The 16932-nt window shown below is 45.6% G+C and overlaps 1 protein-coding gene across 9 annotated transcripts in view; it reads right to left on the reverse strand.

Moving 5' to 3' along the window:
* Positions 1-16644, reverse strand: part of KLC4 (kinesin light chain 4) — a 62419-nt gene extending 45775 nt beyond the window's left edge. For 2 of the 9 annotated variants that reach the window (XM_083494424.1, XM_083494420.1), the window contains exon 1: positions 16392-16644. The gene's annotated coding sequence lies outside the window, so the exon portion shown is untranslated. Of the gene's footprint in view, positions 1-1181; positions 1298-16391 lie in introns of those variants that run through there. The other 7 variants (XM_083494421.1, XM_083494422.1, XM_083494425.1 and 4 more) reach the window with 7 other exon arrangements.
* Positions 16645-16932: the final 288 nt, after the last annotated feature.

The raw sequence follows: 16932 nt of genomic DNA on the forward strand, positions 1-16932 counted from the left end.
CAACAACATCTGGAGGACCAATGGCTCCCCACCTCTGCTTTTGAGAGCTAGAATTCCTGCACTGGGTTGGGCTAGATGAGCCTCATGGTCCCTTCCAACTCTATGATTCAAGTATAGATGGTGGGGGGATATTAGATTGTGCCCACATTTCTTTAAACAGCTACTGCTTCTAAGACATATGGATTTCAACTTTATACTGGGAATATGGTTAACTTCTGCAAAATCCACAAGTGCTCCCACATTCTTGTCTCTGATACATTAGTATCTTGCTTACTAAGGGATGAGACAATAAATATGTCAGCCTTCTAGGTACAGCTGTTGTAAAATAGTAGTTATCAAGGCACTTTTCATCTGCAACATGCTTTGCCATTTTTATGTATGCCCATCTCACAATTCTGCAGGGGAGCTCGCTATTACTCCCATTTTATGTATGGGGAAGTGAGGCTGAGAAACAGCGACTCGCCCAAGGCCATGCAAAGTCTGAAACAGATTAGCATCTGAACCCAGGAGCTTCCAGACTGAAATCAAACCCACCATCTATTGCAGCACACTGGACTTCAGGCTCTGTAAGATGACTAGCATGCACTAATCCTGTACCTTACTCTGCATTCCCAGAGGCTGGTGCAGAAGTGCCGAGTCCCACTGCACCGGATAATCGAGTTTTATCTTCCAAGAAGCAAGTTTAACCAAGGCAGCAGCAATAAATGGAGAAGGGCTTTAAGAGAGAAGGGAGAATGGCCTTGGTTGATGTGCCTCCCTAGCGCATCGCGAAATCCCCAACACTGGTAGGCCACATCTATAATTCACACCGAAAACCAGGCTTTGCTTTCCACCCATTAGCTCAGAGATGTTGCTCTGCAAGAGCTGCACGCCAGCTGCTGCCCTCTGCTTTGTCTTGCGATGCAGCCAGCAACCCCACCCTGCACTACTCGCCAATAGAGCTGCTGAAATAATTCAGAGTTCCCTTTAATCCAGTCCATCCCGACACAACCCATGGTCCTTGTTAAACGTGGGCTCCAGCTTCCTGCTCTACCAATCAGTCTGGTCCAGAGGGGCTCCATCTGAATACAAATAAACAAAATAAGCTTGCCGTTTTGCCAGTAAGAACGGACAGCCCTCCAATCTTTGTCCTTCAGCTCCCGAAAGTGGAACCCCCACCCAAACCCAACAGAGCAACTTACACTGCGAAGAAGCCGGTTTCCACAGACGCCTCCTCGGGCCAAGTGAAGCTACAGAAACTGCATGGCGTTAGTTATTAGCAGATCACACAGAGAGAGACAGCAGTATTTTATGCTCTGAATTCCCTCTCCACCAGAGGCAGAGTTACTATGCAGTTTGGTGGTGACCCACCCACTGCAGCAGCAGCAGCAGCAGAAATGCAGCCAGACTGCCGAGAGAGCAAATGCTCTCCTGCAACCACAGAAAGATTCACATCCGAGGCACTGGTCCATAGGAAGTGACGGAAATACAAAGGAACACAATCAGCCCCCTTGCAGGCTGCCCATCCTGCAGCCAGGGCAAACGAGCTCTTCAATATGCCCCACCCTGACTTCTTCTCAGCCACCAGTAAGTTGCAGGCTTACTGTACAGTGGTACCTCGGGTTACAGATGCTTCAGGTTACAGACGCTTCAGGTTACAGACTCCGCTAACACAGAAATAGTACCTCGGGTTAAGAACTTTGCTTCAGGATGAGAACAGAAATCGTGCAGCAGCGGCACGGCAGCAGCAGGAGGCCCCATTAGCTGAAGTGGTGCTTCAGATTAAGAACTTTGCTTCAGGATGAGAACAGAAATCGTGCAGCAGCAGCACAGCAGCAGCAGGAGGCCCCATTAGCTAAAGTGGTGCTTCAGGTTAAGAACTTTGCTTCAGGATGAGAACAGAAATCGTGCAGCAGCAGCACGGCAGCAGCAGGAGGCCCCATTAGCTAAAGTGGTGCTTCAGGTTAAGAACTTTGCTTCAGGATGAGAACAGAAATCGTGCAGCAGCAGCACGGCAGCAGCAGGAGGCCCCATTAGCTAAAGTGGTACCTCAGGTTAAGAACAGTTTCAGGTTAAGAACGGACTTCCAGAACGAATTAAATTCTTAACCTGAGGTACCACTGTATTGCCATTATGTTGGGTTACTGTTCAGAGCTCCTTGGAGGAACGATGGGATTCTGAGCATGGTGTGAGAGCACATGATGCAGCCACCCTGCTGAAGCTAAAGCAGTTCTTCCTACTAAGGGCTCAGGATCACAGCCTTACTAAACTAAGCAGTCAGACTATCCCAATTCTGAACACATTTTCCTGGAAGTACGCGCTGCTAATTTCAATGCAACTTACAGATGGAAGGGTCATAGCTGTACCTAACTACTCCATACCTGCAACAAAACAAACCTACAAACAAGAGCGGCTTCTGCTAAGTATCTAAAACATAATGGGTGCCTTCCCAATATCCAGGGAACAGCATGTCTTCATTTGAACCTTCCTGCACATATTGATCTTTAAAAAACAAAGGTCCAGATTTAGAAAATCACAAACCACCAAGGTTAACAAAAAGAAACAAGGCCTGTTTTAGGGACTGTACCCCTGACTTGGAAGCGTTTGACCAGGATAATCCATTAAAGGCTCATTCTTGATGGCCTTTGGTGGAAGACTAGATCAAGATTTGAGGAAATTCTCTCTAGTTAGTTCTACTAATGATAAAGGTAAAGGGACCCCTGACCATTAGGTCCAGTCACGGACGACTCTGGGGTTTTGGCGCTCATCTCGTTTTATTGGCCGAGGGAGCTTCCAGGTCATGTGGCCAGCATGACTAAGCTGCTTCTGGAGAACCAGAGCAGCGCACAGAAATGCCGTTTACCTTCCCGCCGCAGTGGTACCTATTTATCTACTTGCACTTTGACGTGCTTTCGAACTGCTAGGTTGGCAGGAGCAGGGACCGAGCAATGGGAGCTCACCCCATCGCAGGGATTTGAACCGCCGACCTTCTAATCGGCAAGCCTTAGGCTCTGTGGTTTAACCCACAGCGCCACCCACGTCCCTACTGATATTATAGCCATATATATTTTTAAGACACTGTTAGGTGCCCTGCGGTGGGGTTGGGGAGAATGCTTGCATCCTGTTTTAGAATTATACTAAATTATACTATATTTACTCCAGGAAGTGCCTTCCAGATATTGTTAGACTCTCATCATCCCTGACTACTGGCCATACTGGCATGGGTGAATGGGAGTTGTGGTCCAACTACACCTGGAATACACCACATTGGCTGCCCCTACTTTACTCAGTAATGCCCCTAGACCTCTCACTGCCCATCCTCCTGTCTCTACATTGCTACTTCCCTCGTATTAAACAAATTGAGACCTTTTCCCCTGCCCCATTTCTCCCTCCTTTGGGGAAGGGCTGTAGCTTAGTGAGTGAGCGAGTGCTCTGCATGCAGAAAGTCTTGGGTTCAATCCCCAGCCTCCCCAGGTAGGGCTGGGAAGGGCTTCTGTCTGAAACCCTGGAGAGTTGCTGGCAGTCAGTGTAGACAGTACTGATGGGTAAAGGTAAAGGTGAGCTAGATAGACCAATGGTCTGACTCAGTATAAAGGAAGCTTCCTATTGTTATAAGAAAAAAACCTGCTCCTTTTTCCTTATGGGGTATCCAAGAGGCCGTACAGAGTCCTTAAGTACCGTATTTTTTGCTCTATAAGACTCACTTTTTCCCTCCTAAAAAGTAAGGGGAAATGTGTGTGCGTCTTATGGAGCAAATGCGGACTGCACAGCTATCCCAGAAGCCAGAACAGCAAGTAATCCCTCTTGCTGTTCTGGCTTCTGAGATTCATAATATTTTTTTTCTTGTTTTCCTCCTCTAAAAACTAGGTGCGTCTTGTGGTCTGGTGCGTCTTATAGAGCGAAAAATACGGTAGGTTCCCTATTGGAAGAAGAAAATAACAGAGGCCAACCAGAGAATATTAAGAAGCAAAGCAGCTTAATAAGCCTGATCTTTATTAAACTGTTGCAACAGGGTCCCCCACTCACCCCACACAGGGAGGGAGCAGAGGAACCCCAAACAATGGTGTGCAAGCCCTTATATAGACTTTTGAAATTGCCCACCCTGTAGCTCAAGACCACCTCTAAAAGCATCAAACATCACAGAAGGAGGTGGTCTCCAACAGAAATACATGACAGGGGGCGGTCTACCACAGAAATCCTGTTTGTCAGGATACCTGACAGTGGTCACTGATTACTCCACCTGGGCAGCCTGGCCATTCCTTCTGAGATGCTAAATACTTAGTTCCTGAATCCAGGTCACAGGCTCACCCTATTCATACACAAATATGCCCTTAAGACAGAATTTGAGCAAAGAGGCAATGGGGAGGCTTTCCCATTTTCTTCCTCACTGCAGAGAATATTTGAGGTCACTGGAAGAGTCAAAATGGTTTCAGGATTGCTCTCCTGTGCTATTTCAGACATGTGGTTTCTATACTTATGCACATGTTTGCCTTGTAAATTTATGGACATAAGATTTATATATATGAGACCTTATAATTCATATAGCGCTATGTTCTTAAATTATGAGTCAAAATAGAAAAGTATACAGTGAAGCACCAGACCCATCTTTTAATGGCATGTCAAGACACACAACTTTTGTCAACTGCTACCCTCCAACATGCCTGTCTTCAAAGGGAAGACAGGCATGCCAGGCTCCCTAATACATATTTACCCCATTTGAGTTAACAGGAAAGCCAAAACGTTAAAACAGGTACTGGGTGGGGCTGGGCTCTGCCCCAAGTGTAAGATAAGCACTTACCATAAAACTCAAGTACAAGGCAGCCTTGTCTCTTGCTTTATATCAAGAGAGAAGAAAAACAAGGCTTTTCACTCCACGGCTAGGTAAATATTAACTCTGCTCTCCCATTCCAAGGTGGTTTAATTATAGCCGCACCCAATGGAGATCTGTGGTCGCTTACAGCCATTGGGACTCTGTAAAGCCGCACGGAAGACGTCAAGGGATATTAAATGTTAAACAGGGCGGCTTGCTGAGTGAAATGAAAATCGGCATGCAGGAGGAAAGAGCGAATAGAGGAAGCACTTCATACAGCTTGAACAGAACTATACTTGTCTAATAACAACGTAAGGAGAGCCTGCAGGATCAGGCCCATGGCCTATCTTGTCCAGCATCCTGTTCTCACGCCCCCTCCCTTTCCCCTATGAAAATAATACAGTAGTTTCATTTTAATTATTGTGTATACCCTGGCTCCTACGTTTCAGTCAACATTCACTCAAGAGGCCTCTAACAATTAAGGCCTATCACAAAATAATACATGACCCCAGGGGGAAGGGAGACTGGGAGAAACAGGAGAAAGATGGAGGGTGTTTGGGACAAATCTCACTTCAGGTTTCTTTGTTTCCTGCATTGAGTGTGTCCTACTTGCCTTGCCATGCCTTGTTCGATTTGTTTATTCACCCATTTTAAAATATCCTGGACACTCAAAATCAGGAGTTTGATGACTGCAGAGAGAAGGAGAGTTTGAGTTCTGCCTCCCTCACCCCAACACACACTTTACTGGTTTTGGGTGTCATGCTAAACCAGAGTTTAGTGTGACAAGAATGAACCAATTAACCTTGGGCTTCTGCACAATGTCTTGGGCTCTAGGCATCCTGCCCCATTAAGAAAAGCCCTTCTGGAGCTACTGCCCATAACATGAACTTGGCTTAGTACCCACAATTGTCCAGGGGCAAAGTTTTATTTAAAATAGATTTTTTTCTCTCCAAATATCTCATTCCTTTCTGAACTTTTAAAACACTCTAAAGTCAAGTATTACATTTCTTTCAGAGCATATACAAGTGGCAAAAGGTTAACACTATCACAGTATGATCATTTCAGCGCCATTCCTCCCAAAGCCTCACCTGGATCTACCAATTTACTCTCTTGATAAAAGCTAAAAGCTGGTACTGTTTCCTATAAGGTAAAGGTAAAGGGACCCCTGACCATTAGGTCCAGTCATGACTGACTCTGGGGTTGCGGCACTCAGCTCGCTTTATTAGCCGAGGGGGCCGGCGTACAGCTTCCGGGTCATGTGGCCAGCATGACTAAGCCGCTTCTGGCAAACCAGAGCAGCGCACGGAAACGCTGTTTACCTTCCTGCCAGAGCGGTACCTATTTATCTACTTGCACTTAACATGCTTTCAAACTGCTAGGTTGGCAGGAGCAGGGACGGAGCAACGGGAGCTCACCCTGTCGCGGGGATTCGAACCACCGACCTTCTGATCAGCAAGTCCTAGGCTCCGTGGTTTAACCCACAGCGCCACCCGCATCCCTACTGTTTCCTATAGCACACAGCTATTTCCCCCCACAGTGATTTATTCCCATGGTCAGTGTTTGCACACTTCATATACAATTCTATCCAAACAGCAAATGTGGGGAAGGGGAGAAAAAAGGGGCTTAAGGCTGAAACTGGAGTCCAACAACATCTGGAGGGCCACAGGCTCCTCATTCTTGCAGTACAGTGTCCATCTGTGAGACTCAAAAGACCAGTTGAGTGGTATTTACTCCATTAATGTGACAGCGTCCACACCCTGGGGAATGACTTCCAACTAGCTGGCTGAACCAGCTGTAATGGGTGTAAACTGCCAGTGAGTTGGGGACTTCTCCTACATGTCAAGACAAGACTCCAGCAGATTGACTGGATGAGACCAATACGGGTCCAACAGTCAAGAAGGTGGTTTCTGCACGTGCTGTAGAGGGAAGTGAGAGGCAGAAGGGGCTCATCAACATGGGAAGGTAGTCCATCTAGGAGAAGGAAAACTCTGATCCTAAACCTCCACTATCTTGCAGGATATATTCAAGAGAAGAAAAGGCTAAGGAGTAAACGCCTACACAAATCTGGAGTGGAGTCCCTAAGACCATGGGTAGGCAAACTAAGGCCTGGGGACCAGATCCGGCCCAATAGCCTTCTAAATCCGGCCCGCAGACGGTCCAGGAATCAGCGTGTTTTCACATGAGTAGAATGTGTGCTTTTATTTAAAATGCATCTCTGGGTTATTTGTGGGGCATAGGAATTTGTTCATTTTTTTCACCCAAAATATAGTCTGGCTCCCCACAAGGTCTGAGGGACAGTGGACCGGCCCCCTGCTGAAAAAGTTTGCTAAGAGGGTTGGATGGCGCCTTGCATGACTTCTTTGAGCAACTCCTGCAACCAAGCTGATGCCAAATGTATTGCTCTGCTTTCCTTTGGACCATATCATTCTGATGGGGACTTTGTCCCAGATTTTATCTTGTGAACAGACCTGATGAAGGGTGGTATATATAGATCTCATAAAATAATAATAATCAGTGAGGCCAAGTGGGGAGTCTTGATGCTTGTGAAGCCCAGGACCTCCATACACACTGTCCAGACTTGCACCCCAGAGAAGTCACTTTGGTGCTGCTAACACAGCATTTTGACTTCACCCCCAGAGTTGCCCTCCATTGTATCTCAAGACAGATGCCAACAACATTTACTCTTTGAACAAGAGACATATGCAGGTTTAAAATCCTTGGCTTCTCATACGCATAGTTGTTTCAAGACAATCTCATACGAACTCTAGTCTTCGGATGCAAGCAATCTACAGTGGTGCCTCGCAAGACGAAATTAATTCGTTCCGCGAGTTTTGTCGTCTTGCGATTTTTTTCGTCTTGCGAAACACGGTGTCGGGAAAGTTCTGGAAAAGCTTCAAAAATCACCAGTGTCTTTAAAAACCTCAAAAACGGCTACCACACCGCGTTGTATGAGTTGCTCCTCGAAGTCAAGTCGCAAATGTATTAACGGTGTTAAGAAAAAGGAAACAAACTTGCAAGATGTTTCCGTCTTGTGAAGCAAGCCCATAGGGAAAATCGTCTTGCGAAGCAGCTCAAAAAACAAAAAACCCTTTCGTCTAGCGAGTTTTTTGTCTTGCGAGGCATTCGTCTTGCGAGGTACCACTGTACTTAGGCCACTTCACAAATACTGATTTCTACCCCCTTCCCACTATGAAGCACTGCTCCCATGTCAACAGATAGCACGAGCGAAAATCCCTCTGCTTCCACTCTCAAGATCCCTCTTGACACAGTCTATGAGGAGAGTTTGAAACAGGGGCAGCTGTGTTCAGACCAATGCTGTGAATCCCCCAGAGGTACAAAGGGCTAATTTGTTGTTAGTGTCTGAGTTGAACATTTTCCACACATCAATACCCATGCTGACAGTGCAGATCTCACAGGCCCAGATGCAGATAATATGCCTCCACTCCATACAGAATAACAGTGGTACTGTTTTAGATCAAACCTATCCATTCTGAAGGATATCAGCCCTGAGTGCTCACTGGAAGGACAGATCCTGAAGCTGAGGCTCCAATACTTTGGCCACCTCATGAGAAGAGAAGACTCCCTGGAAAAGACCCTGATGTTGGGAAAGATGGAGGGCACAAGGAGAAGGGGACGACAGAGGACGAGATGGTTGGACAGTGTTCTCGAAGCTACCAGCATGAGTTTGACCAAACTGCGTGAGGCAGTGGAAGACAGGAGTGCCTGGCGTGCTCTGGTCCATGGGGTCACGAAGAGTCGGACATGACTAAACGACTAAACAACAACAACTGTTTTAGGTAGGAATTGGCATGAACATGCAGAGTAAACCTACATCAAATTAGAGTGGTACCTCAGGTTACATACGCTTCAGGTTACATACGCTTCAGGTTACAGACTCCGCTAACCCAGAAATAATGCTTCAGGTTAAGAACTTTGCTTCAGGATGAGAACAGAAATCGTGCTCCGGCGGCGCAGCTGCAGCAAGAGGCCCCATTAGCTAAAGTGGTGCTTCAGGTTAAGAACAGTTTCAGGTTAAGAACAGACCTCCGGAACGAATTAAGTACTTAACCCGAGGTACCACTGTATACCTAGTAAAACATTCAAGTCTGTTTACAGCAAAGCAATCTATACAACTGACACACACTCACACATCCAAAAAAAAAACCACACCAGGAACATGTCCTTTAACAGTGGTACTCTTCTGGTATAATTTTATTTAAGCAAGCACAAATACACAGACAGAGCCGAAAGGGAAGGATATACCAGAAGATTCTTGCATGACAATCTGCAGGAGTCTGCAGCAATTTGAAATAGCCAGCAATACACGAAGTGGGGGCAGCTTTTCAGCTGCAATGAGGACAACCCTACTGTGGCATGCCCCCATTCAGCTGCCTACCGCGCACTAGTTAAGGTAACAGGATATTGCTGTACAAGCTGCAGAGATCCACAGTTTTAAAAGGCAAAGCACAGCAGCTGGATTGACAAGCAACACAAAGGAACAACAAACAAGGAAGAACCAAGAGATATAATTAGCTGGAAGAGTAGCAGCCCAGGTCTAATACACGCTTGCAGCAGCTAGCGAAATGTTATGGAAGGCAGTACACAATAGTCACCATGGAGCAGCATCTTTTCTGGTGGCCGCCCATGGAAGGCAGAGCAACAACATGCTGCTTGTCAATGGCCAGCAGCGCCCTGTGATTATGTCAGTGGCCATGTTGGGTGCTGCTGGCCAGCAAAACAAACAAAGCAGCAACAGGATGATCCGTGCATTTCTTCCTCCACATACACATTATTTTAAAAAAGTCCCTCAACCAGCTGCTGCCACAAAACTGGCAGGCAGGAAAGCAATAGGTGAGCTCTGTGATTTCCCACCCCAATGCACAAGTTATTTTTAAACTAGCTGTTTGCCTACTGCTCCACGTGGCCGGCCAGCAGCAAAATAAAACAAATTAAGAGTGGATGCTGAACTTTCTCTTGCACTACTCCACACAATGCACACTTTCCAAAAACTACTCCATAGCTAGAGCAGCTGCCTATTGTTGCACCATGAGACCAGTGGTACCTCAGGTTAAGTACTTAATTCATTCCGGAGGTCCGTACTTAACCTGAAACTGTTCTTAACCTGAAGCACCACTTTAGCTAATGGGGCCTCCTGCTGCTGCCGCGCCGCCGGAGCCCGATTTCTGTTCTCATCCTGAAGCAAAGTTCTTAACCTGAAGCACTATTTCTGGGTTAGCGGAGTCTGTAACCTGAAGCGTATGTAACCCGAGGTACCGCTGTAAAGCAGAGAGGACACAAAAAGGCTCAGCGTTTCTCTCTCCCTGCCTTTCAATAAGCCCTTCCATGGGTAGCAAAGCAAAAAGAAGACAAATGGGCACAGCCATACTGAGTTTCCCCCTGTTCAAAAAGTCCAAGGGCTGATGGGAGTTGTAGTTCATCTGGAGAGCACCAGGCTGGCAAAGGGTGAGCTAGTGTCCATGGAAAGATTTTTCTCTGTAGAGTATTACTTTATTTTGTTCTCTCCCCTTTCTAAGATCACTTCTCCTTCAGTCTCCTTTTGTACCTCGCCTAGCAACTGCCCAAGCCTCCTTAGGAAGCTCGGCTTTTGCGAACATGAATTTACAGCAGTCTGATTGCTTTGTGCTTGTGCAACCATTTAAGCAGCAGACTAGAGAGTGCTTGCAATGATGAAGCTGCCACTATATATGAAAGCACTTTCCCAAACTCCCTACAGCTGAATCATCCCTTTTCCCCACTGAATTAAATGTTAGCACTCCACTCTTCCAGCCAACAGGGCTCATGTTTAGCATGTGGAAGACTTGGAATTGGGTACTGTTGCCTAGCACATCTGTAAGGATTTCTAAAATTGGAAATATAAAAACACAATTCTGTGTCTGAATACAGAAGTAAGCCTCACTGAGTTACTCCCAGGTAACCACATACAGAATTGCAGCTTATGGAACTGTCTCTCCTTCCTCAACTTCGGGAAGAACTAGAGATTCTAGTTTTTATTGCTTTTTAATTATTATTAATTATTATGTGGGAATATTAATAATAATTGAGGCTCCAATACTTTGGCCACATCATGAGAAGAGAAGACTCCCTCGAAAAAAACCCTGATGTTGGGAAAGATTTAGGGTACATGGAGAAGGGGACGACAGAGGACGAGATGGTTGGACAGTGCTCTCGAAGCTACCAGCATGAGTTTGACCAAACTGTGGGAGGCAGTGGAAGACAGAAGTGCCTGGCGTGCTCTGGTCCATGGAGTCACGAAGAGTCGGACCCGACTAAACAACAACAACAACATTCTGTTGGGAGCTGCCCAGAGTGGCTGGGGAAACCCAAACAAATGGGCAGGGTACAAATAATAAATTATTATTATTATATTATTATTGTACAACTTCAGCACCACTAATCTCTGCATTCTCCGCACTCCGAAAGACAGCGTTTTCCTGAACCTTCATTCAGCACCAAACTACTTGCACTTTAATCCTCTTAATTACATGCCATTGTACCTGGTATGTGCTCAAGACAATTTAGCCATGGATAATCTTAGTATATAGCCCTATCATTGCTTCTTAATATAGGAAGATTAAGACCCGGACAAATTAATTGCTCTCAAACAAGACAGGATAGTTTCTTCAGGGGAAAAGATTCTGAGGCAATGACCAGTCATCTAGTCGGAGAAAGGAGAGGGTTATTTCTGAAGGTCATTTCTGAAGGAGGGAACACAAGCAAGTTACTCTAGGGCTGGAGATCTAAAGGAAAATGGGCTCCATGTCATAGTCAAGGGCTATGGAGGGATTGTACTCAAGCCAAGGGAAGATCAGCTTGGCCCCATCTGTTTTTTAGAAAAGGAACAACTGCAAAGTGCTTTCCAGTTATGACAGGGTGGAAGGCAGGGAGGGCAACAGCTGGTGGAGCCAGAGACACTGAAGGATACAAAACTAGAATCCATTGGCTGTGCCTATCTTCCTCCTTGCTAAGATCAACAAAAGCAACATTGACACTAAGGGAGAAGCTGATTGCCAGTGCTACCCCTGGACTGCTTAGAACAGTGATGGCCAAACTTGGCCCTCCAGCTGTTTTGAGACTACCACTCCCATCATTCCTAGCTAACAGGACCAATGGTCAGGGATGATGGGAACTGTAGTCCCCAAACAGCTGGGGGGTCAAGTTTGGCCATCACTGGCTTAGAAGAAAGAAGTCAGCCAAGTTGGGACTGCCTGAAGGCAGACTGAAATTGGCATGCTAGCCTCCACTGGGGCTTACTTTCCCTTCCTTGCAAGAAAGGGCATCTAGCTCCCACTGCCAGTTGTCCCTGGGACTACAGAACCGGGGGTAAAGGACACTCTGGTCCCATCCAGCAGCCAAGGAACAAGCAAAAACACCAGCAAAGGGAAGATCAGCTGGGCCTGAACCAAATACAAATACCCATACATAGCTTACGACTTCATTCTGGCCTTGAAGAACTAATCTCTACCATTTTCTTACACTCCTCTTTTCTTGTGCATCTTGTTTCTTTCAGTAGTGAGTCTGGTGAGGGCCTGTTTCTTATGCCTTTGTGAGCTGCTTTGGAGACAATTATCTGAAGAGCAAGAATGGGAAGAATGTAAGGAATAACCTAACCAACCCTTCCCAATGGGATATTCAGTGTGATGAGCACTGGTTAATTTTGCTTTTACTGTAAATCAGAAGTTACTTATAGATGTACATAGATGGCAGTTAGAAACACATACAGGAGTATTCCTTGTTTGAGGTTGGGGTTCAAAAGTTTGTCCTGTGTCAGGCAAGGTTGAAGGCTGCTGTCCAATTGATTAAAACATGCCTATATTGAACCTGTCTTGATTCGTTGTCCAAACCATTTATCGTTACTGTCCAAGAAAAGTTAGCTTGAGAATGTTTTCGAATAGATCACATGAAAGTAGAAATTGGTATAATCCAAACTGACAGCGGATCTATGATTAAGTCATAGCCAGTGTCATTTCACTGTGCTCAAAGTGCTTCATGTTCTTTTCTTTTTTTACACAGGAAAGGTGTTCTGAACACACAAATTCTCCAACCTACTGTTTTAATCTGAGATAAAAGAATAGAACTATCCTAAATAGGATAGTTTGGTATGTGTGCTGGAAGAACTGCATCAAGGTAAGTACAGTGGTACCTCGCAAGACGAATGCCTCGCAAGACGAATGCCTCGCAAGACGAAAGAGTTTTTCGTTTTTTGAGTTGCATCGCAAGACGAATTTCCCTATGGGCTTGCTTCGCAAGACGAAAACGTCTTGCAAGTTTGTTTCCTTTTTCCTATGGGAAACCGTTTCAATGCATTCCTATGGGAAACCGTGCTTCGCAAGACAAAAAATTCGCAAGACGAAAAAACTCGCAGAACGAATTAATTTCGTCTTGCGAGGCACCACTGTATTTCAATCACTATAACAATAATGTTTTTAGATGTATACAAGGTGTCTAAGAATTGTCTAGCAATCTCTGCTACATTAATCCTTTGTCTGAGAAACACGAACTCTTCATAATGTATTGCTAACATGTGCTTATGAAGTTTACTCAAAGACAGATCCTTGACCCAGCTAGACAACTACTGTATCATCCATGCTAAGGCTGCCATCCTAGGCAATTCTTAAGTCTAACTACAGGCTAAACACACATAGCATTATGCTGCTCTGCTACTGATCCTCTCTCCAAAAACTACAAACCAAGGCATACAGGCAACCACCTTGCTATCTTTCCTATTGCTAAGTGAAATGTGAAATGTATTCCCTGTGTGCTTTTGCAATACCAGGTTTCTGGGTTTTTTAAATTAAACACACACACACAGAAAAAGACATGATACCAAAATAATAAATACACTTTAAAAAGGAGGGGAAAATGCATACGCCAGCAGTGCAAAGGCTTAACAAGACCTGATGTCCATGTTATAACATCTGCCAGTAACAAAGGCAAAAAGAGGCCAACAAACTGCAAAATATCCAGATGTTGATATACCACCCCATAAGTGAACAAAAGTGTTAAGGGGTGTTTTTTTTGTATTAGGGCAAAATGTCATGTCTTTTGAAGCCATTCACCAACTGTTAAATGGCTTCAGATGAACATCATTTAGGGACAATTCATATTCTGCAACACTAGAGCTTGTTTAAAATTGGGCTCCTTCATCTATATTTGTACTCCCTGAAGCAACCTTTTAAAAATATTGTTAAGTTACCAAAGCACAAACAAGACATTGATTTTGCCATCAAATGGTACATTTATCAGGTCATCAGTAAATATAACCAACAAGCACTATCCTTTCAGAAAATAAGTTCAGCCTGCCAAACGGTTCTCCCCGTCTTTCCTAGCCAAGTATCATCTTCAGATTAGAAGTTTATAACAACAGAGGCAGTGCTTTTTTTTTCTAGGGGGACGTAGGGGAACACATACCCCTAAACATTTTGTGACTCTTTGTACTTTTGTCCATTTACTGTATTTATTTTTCCCAATCTGAACTATAAAATAGTGATTTTCTTGAGTCAAAATGAGAGTACGCCTAAACATTTTTTTAAAGAAAAAAAGCACTGAATAGGGGCACCAACACAAAACACTTAATCTTTAGGAGAAGCATGAGCCAGGTTATCAACTGGCCACAGTGTGAGACTCTTAATCATGTGGCCCTTTGACACAACTGATTGTGATTCATGTTCAATATATCTATCTGCGGAAACTCTAAATACACTAAAAAGCTGTGGTAGATGGATGTTCCCAGTGCAGATCCAGTGCACCTAATAATTTAGAGAAAAGACTCATTCGAGTAAAGCAATGCCAAGTATTTCACTCAGACATGCAACACATGTAACTAGGTACATCTAATCCTGCCTAGAATTGCAGCAGTAACTCAGGTCACATTTTGCTTCCCCCATAGAATTTGGGGAGCTGTAGTTTGTTGAGGGTGCTGGGAATTGCAGTTCTATGAGGGGTAAACAAGTTTCCAGGATTGTTTGGGGAAAGCCATATGCTATTAAATGTGCTTGAATGTATGTTGCGGGTGTGACCTCAGTCCTTTGCAAAAGAAATGCCTGAAGTCGCATCAAATAATCCATTAAATTCCCTGTTGCAGGAGGCCACAGCCCACAGCCGAACGGTGAGATAGCATCATGATTATAAATAGCAGGTCAGTGCCACATACACAGCAGACCTTGAAACTCAGAACAAGCATGCCAGCTCCTCCCATAGTTTCCCAGAGCTGGTTTCAGAGTTCAAAACAGTATCAGACATCTGAATGATTAACAAGAGGATGACAGGAACCCAGCAGCCTATTTAGGTGGGAGTTGAGGATAAAACAGAAGGCAGCAGAGAGCCCAGACAGTCCTAAATTCTTTGTAAAAACGGGACAGGAATTGGAAAGTGGTAGGACCATTACAGAATGTTGCATCAGAGGGCTTTTAACCACATCCCAGCTAAGCAAAACATGCCACATGTATTAAATAGTTCTCTGGCATTAAAAAAGAAGAAAGGAAAATGGGTATGGAAGACTCTTGTGAGAATGAAACATCCTTGCTCCACGGTTCCTAAAGAAAGGCAGAACTCGGTAGCGGCTGCTCCCAAATCAAGAATCTCAAACCCATCATCAGCTAAGGCAGCTGCCACTCTTAATTGCATAATCCTAAACATGTTTATGGGAAGTAAGACCCTCTGACTTTAGTGTGACGCACGACTGCAGCCAAGTAAGTCAGATTTTACCGCTGATAGGGGCAGCCTTGAATCAGAGGAGGAGATAACACCACAACAGAGAATAAACAGCTGCAATATAAGAAATAAGCCTTGTAAAGCATCACAGTAGCTCCTATTCCCAAAGTAAACCTGGTATCTGCCCCAGCAGCTGCATTGAACCAATTTTCCTGGTCAGGAAGCAACTTGTGATCAGTGAAGACTAAGCCCAAATAGGAGACTGAGATAGAAGGAAAAGCTTTTTCCTCTGGCAGCCTACACAACTGCTGTCAGTAAAGGAGTGGCAGGAATCCTGGGCATCTGCCCTTCTATCTTCTATTAGCCTGGAGCAGAGTCTTTTGCTTTGCCAGCGCAGCAGAGAGCCACAGCCCTACAGAAGCCAAAAACAAACAAACGCAACAACCCTTTGCAAGTGAGTCAGGCATGAGCCATTGGCAAAGAGGGGAAGAGAGAACCCGGCAGACACAGCTTGGAAATCAGGGCTGAAGCAGTGACAGGGCTCGATCCCGGCAACCGTGTTTCACGGCCGGCACTCAACCTTGGAACACAGGGACAGACCGCAGTGCTCCTGAGCATGTGCAGAGTTTGATCGCCTTGCCCCTAAGGCTGGTGGGTGGTGGAGAAGGTGAAAGCGGGGGCTCCCAGATCAGAGACTGTTGCTTCCAGGCAGTCTCTCCTCTTGGCATTTCCCTCCCCCTTGCAAGCAGTCGCTGGCCCACCCGCCAGCAGGCAGACCACCCCTCTGAGGCCTACCCCCCCCCCCTTTGCGGCAGGGCCACCCCGCTGCTACAAAAACACTCTTGTCAGAGATTGGAGGGGGGCATATCCATTATGGAAACCAATCGCAGTATTCCTAAAATGCAGAAAGAAAGGCAACCAAAGCTCCTACCTGCTGCTTTTTCAGGGACAGCTTCGTAGGATGGATGGCTAGCCACGCATGCGCAAATGGCTCGCGCTATCACTTCCTCGCCGCCGGTGTGCCCCCCCCCCCTCCAACGAGGCGGCGCCGGCGGCCGTTCCCGACTGGAAGGAAAAACAAACCTCCTTCTAAGCTCCTCCCAATCCTGCCGCGGCCCCTTTAAATCCAACATGGCGCAGGACGCGCTTAGGGAGATCCTCCCTATCTCTACGGGCGCGGGGAGGGGGCGGGGCGTTTTCGGTCAGGTGACCGCGAAGAACCTAACCCGCCAAGCCTCGCCCGTTGAGTTTCCTTCGCAGAAACGAGGGAAAGGAGGAGTCCTGCCCCGTGTCTTCCATTCAGACGTTCGCTTCGTTGCTTTGCCCCTTATTTCCAAGGCCTTTCCAAATCCCTTCACTTTTTATTTTTTATTAAGTTTTTTATTTATGCTTTTCAAATTTATACATTTCATTAGCTTCACAATCAATATTTCAAAATTTGACTTCCTTCCCCCTCTTTTCTGCAGTTCCTA

The sequence above is a fragment of the Podarcis liolepis genome, assembly GCF_965112155.1.
Source record: "Podarcis liolepis genome assembly, chromosome: 3".
Taxonomy (NCBI): Eukaryota; Metazoa; Chordata; class Lepidosauria; order Squamata; family Lacertidae; genus Podarcis; species Podarcis liolepis.